Raw genomic sequence first — 5,417 nt, 5'->3', positions numbered from 1 at the left:
CATCTTAAATTTAGCTAATTCCTTTTGTACCGGATTATTACTACGCTAAATGCAATTCCCCTGAGGTGAAAATAATGTCGTTGTACCTTGTATTACTTTCTTATCTTTTAATTCTTCCTCACGAAACTTAAAATCACCAATCTATGACGTCATGTGGAATGTATCCATAAAATTTTAGCGTAAACAAAAAATAATATTAGAGTACTGTAATTTGATTTGATATTTTGTATGATGAAGGTTTAAAACGCATCGAGCGCCGCACACAAGATTCACGGAAGATCGTACTGCTATTGAAGTGTAGTTATTTATGCGATAGATGGCCAGCAAAATTCATATTCTCGCTTGTTATTTTTGTTGCTGTCAGATTATTCAATCACGAATTACTGATAGCAGGAAGTTTGTCTCTTTCTTCGAAAATTCTACTAATACGTCTTAATCGCAGATTGTATAAACAACGTAACAGTATCGTTAGGCAGATTTTTTTGAAGTTACTTTTCGTGGTCATGTGGCTCGAAATCAAATTTTATCTCAGTGGTTAAGATTACGCTGAGTGTTTGAATTGCATGAACTCAAAAATAATCTCATACAAAGAAGTTCTAATTAAATAAAGATTTTGAAATCTTATTCGCAATGGTTGATTTGTATTCAAGGTCATCGTTTAATTTTACCTATCTTCCCCCTCCCACTTCTCTCTCTCGTTATTTTGCATGCTCTCTCTCTGTCAATCCACTCTCCTCAGAGCACCATTATAAATTTTGGTGCTCCCGAAGTGTGTGCACCAAGATGGCGCACTACCTGAACTTAATATGTGTACCTGGTTAGGATTCAGGTTGTGCGCCATCTTAGTGCACATACTTTCGAAGCGCCTAATTTTTTTATTTGTTCATTACTTTGTTTTCCTCTATTTGTTATTTGCCAATATTTCTCCAATAAAATACGTCGCACTCACTTTCATTTTCAGATTATCTCGCAAGTGTACTCAGGTAACTTATAAAGAGAGGTTCGTGTATAGAGAAGTATATATCTCATGGCGGGAAAACAGTACAACTGCTGAGCTTTACTATTTAAAACTATTTAAAGCACCGTTTATCGGTTACTGGATCCCCAACAGACTTTAATCCAATTTTTGGATTTAGTCGCCTATATTGTGTTATAGTTTCGGATAAACTTCGCTACCGTCATATGTGCTAGTGCATTTAGCAAATTGTTTAAACCAGGCGAGGCGTAGATCGATTTCTCTTGATTTTATTTATACTGCTATTAACAAGTTTTAAAAATTACCAGGAAATTCAACGTAATTTCAATGTTTTTGTTTTAATCAAATTTTCGTGCAGGAAACATCCCCAAAATGTAGATCACAATCAAACATGATTAGTATTACTTTAATAACAGTCAAATGCCAAGAAATTTTAACGTTTTCAACAGTGTCAGAAATATTAAAATAACTATCTTTTCATGAGCATACTCCCTTATTCATGGACAATGGCTCTAATAATGTCGATGCCCGCTGGATTTGAAAGATGTGTATTGAAACACACCTACAAGGATGAAGATTATATAAGTCTGGTATTGCGTTTAAAAAGCCTTGTTTATTCGCGTGATGCAATGAACCATTGCCTGATAGATTTGAATTGTAAATGAGATGATTGAACCATCAAAAGTTTTTTTAAATATGTCAAATCTTACCATGATATATTTTATTTTCGTAATGACCAATAAATTTGGTTAAAGTGACGTCACAGTAATGATAACTTGATGAGGAGTTGATTTAAAACATTATTTGATTCAAAATCGTGGACCCTGGATTTACAAAACAAATATTGCTTTCCACGCGAAAGCAAAGTCTGATTTTTTACTAATTGGTGTACTTATTGAGGAATGAAAGTAATTAACTGACTATATTTTGTTTTCCCCGTTTCAACACTAAGCAAAGTAAACAACGAGATGAAAACACCTGCTATATTTTTCAGAAAACACACCACACTTATAGAATGATTTTAGAGAAACGACTGTAACATATATATATTGAAATCATATGTTCTTAAAATAATATTAGCCACGCAAAATCCGCTGCTTCTTAGAACCAAATTCCGGAAAAACTTCTTATATATTCATATCATCGCAAAAACTTTACTGCACCGTTGAATTTATCATTTAAGAATGTTTAACATAAACTAATGATTTTCTAAATGGCATTTTGTGGAATCAGCATTTGCGTTGCAAGTAGACATAGCTTTTGTCTAGTTTATTTTTTTGTGGGTTTTCAAATTAAGATACAAAGGCATGTAAGATTATATAAATTCTACTTAAATCAAATTTCACGGCACCTACATAACCCGATCAAGACTTTCTCCTTTTTGGAATTTTGTCAAACAGAATTTATTTATAAAATCACCATAATGCTATTTATCGTTCATTAATCTTGGATAATATATCGTAGCACAATTTCTTAATTCGATGATTTGTAGGGAAGGTGTTGTTTAAAAGACAGACAAAAAACCGAGATAACGATTATACATGAAAATTCAATATTACTCAAATTTACCTATTTTACATTATCGTGCGGAAAAATGTAGTTGAAAATTGTGAAAGACCATCAGTAGTAATAAATTGTTTTAGGCAATAAACAAAAAAGACTAAAAAGTTCTAAAACTGATATTTTTCAAAAATTTTGAGAAACGACTCGTTTGATTTCATTCAAAATGCAGCTGCATTATATTTCTAATAACTGTCGGTTATAAAACAAATTCTCCAATATTGGCCATTATTTTTTTCAACTAACAATCGCAAAAGTGTAAAAACCACCAAACAGGCAGATGCGAGTATCGAGAAGTAATTTAGCAATAGTTACATATTCGCGGGCAAATAAAAATAATCGAAATCACGATAAAATATTTTCTTGACACCAATCGCGTGCTTGTAGAAAGCATACCTACAAATATACTGATGAAAGATGGGTAAAGATAATAGGTATTCTTGAGTAAAGTTTACTTATTCAAATAGGGATAAGTCGTGATTTTTCATTTGACCGAAGAAAAAAAACTAAGTGTGTTGATTATCAGAAATCCTAATATTGAATCGTTTTATTTTTAAAGTACTTTTATTCTGAAGAGCTTTAAATGTGCTCGCAAGCTATACATTAGTTTCAGCAATGTCTTATTCCGACTAGAACAATATCATTATACTAATTTCAAAGAAATTTTAGTGATCAATCGTAGATCAAAAAACTTCATGCGCAAGTCTCGTTTCCCTTTTCACAGAAAATGAAAAAATCTCGAAAAGTTGGTTTGTCCTGGAGGAGAATTTGCATAAAAGTTTTTTTGAGGTTGAGATAAACTTGGCATAAAAGTAAAGTACAAGATCCTTTGAAAGATAATTTTTGAAATGAATTTTTTTGTAAAAAAACACGTCTTTTACAACAAAATAAAATCATACGCCTAAAATAAATTGGTCGAAAATAAATTTAACAATTTACGTTTAAATTTACAAAAAAAATATCATTAAATATCGTTTTTATGATAATCTAAAACTCATTTCTAGAGCACTGATAGGCAAAAATTTTAAAAAGATTATTCAAATTGAGTTTTGGATGCCAAAAAGTAACATTTCACGCATAAATTTTTCGCATATACTTTTAATTTTGTTTAGGACAATAATATTGAAAAATTTTATTTAATTATCCTCATATATTAGGAATTAAATGCAATTATTAAAAAATTATCTGAAATACATCGAATGCAATTATTTATGACGAGTCTGTACTACTCTTACTCATTGACACATCGTTTTGTTGTTTTGACTGTCAGCTCGAAATAATGTTCAACATACGATTCTATCTTTGTGTAAGATAATCCTTATCCCTCGAAAAATTTTGAAATTTTTTTGCTGCCTAGATGGTTGTTCTGTGTTGTTTATTTCACGGTAAATTTCACAGAAACGCCAAAAACAGTAAATATTTTATTTTGAAACGCTTATGACCGCATTACCATAAATACCTCAATTTTCGTTTAAAATTTTTTACAAAACTAACCAAAATATATACGTTATTTGGAAGCGCATTACTTTTTACGAAGATTTTCTGAACACGTTTCATAAAAGTAGTATACGTTAACGTAGCGGAAACCTTAAAAATATGATCTTCTTTTGTATACAGTATACGATGTCAAAATTAAATTTTTTGTTATTAATACTTCGAAACCGATTAAATTTTAATTTAGTTACGCTTTAGGTTTTTAATGTTTGATTTTTTTAAGATTATGATGTGTTTAAAGTGAAAATTTAATACTCTTAAGTTTATATTTTAACAAATCCGATTAGGAGTACTGTTATGCGCGCCATTTCAAGCCAAGATTTAATAATAGAAAATAAAACAAAGAGATCCGTGTTTAAAAAAAAACTGTAGAAGCGATCAAACTATCATTTCAGACTCAATTCTCCGTCTTTTGTACAGGTTAGACATTAAACATACCTTTGGTGCCCATACTATATGTGCGGATATCGTACCCTTTTATATATGCTTAAAACTGGCAACCATCTTGTGGCGCCGAATAATCTTTGTGTGCATTTGTAATGTTACGCTGCTGTACTCAAGAGGTAGTGCGTACTTCAAATTGGAAATGAGGGAATATTAGATAGAATTTCAGTATATTATGAACAAAATAACGACGATGTTGCAGTTCAATATAACACAATAACCACAGGCAGCTAAGTTGATCAGGAGCTGCATACGAACACACATGCGTTTTGTCGACACGAGAGTTGTTCTTAAGCGTTGCTCAGTCACCCTATCAGACATCTTTGTTAACTACGAATGATATATCTTTAGAATATTCCATAACATTCATATCGGCAATGAAATATCATACTTTATTGCATTGCCACTCGAACGAACCTAAATTGCCAGCATAGCCTATCGATACTTCGCTATACGTTGTGTATGCCAGATTCAGACACATCAAACGTACTGACTAAATGTATTTTGGTGTTTATCTTTTGGTACATTTAATCAAAAACAAATTTAGTTTCACTGTCGCATTAAAATTTAATTTATTTGAGTCATACATCTGTTGCATAGAAGTTGTCAGATTAGAAACCAAAAGTAGCTTAATTTATTTAATCCAACGTTACTTGTTAGAACATTTGCCATAGAGTTCTATAAATCCATTACCCATTTGGAAAAGATTTGAGTCGATCTAAACTTCATGTATGAGTTGTATGTATATTATGCACCACGTCGTGTTACATTCTTACCTGGCGTCATTTTTGTCGATCAATGACTCCAGTTCGAGTTGAGCGTTCCTTTTCTGGTAATGTAGTCGGAGTTAAATATTTGAACTTTTCTTAAACCAGTGGTTTCCAGCCTTTTATGACTCCTGGCCCTCTTCCAGAGGTTTCCAGCACTCGTGTCCCCCTGTTCA

General features: G+C 31.7%; 1 protein-coding gene across 1 annotated transcript in view; it reads left to right on the top strand.

Annotated features, from left to right (window-relative positions):
- The window catches only part of LOC120333860 (uncharacterized), a 149,355-nt gene that overhangs the window by 119,550 nt on the left and 24,388 nt on the right, over positions 1-5,417 (top strand). The gene's annotated exons all lie outside the window — the stretch shown is intronic.

Source organism: Styela clava, chromosome 15 (assembly GCF_964204865.1).
Source record: "Styela clava chromosome 15, kaStyClav1.hap1.2, whole genome shotgun sequence".
Classification (NCBI taxonomy): domain Eukaryota; kingdom Metazoa; phylum Chordata; class Ascidiacea; order Stolidobranchia; family Styelidae; genus Styela; species Styela clava.
The sequence above is the reverse complement of the archived record's forward strand: the minus strand, read 5'-3'. Positions and strand labels throughout refer to the sequence as shown.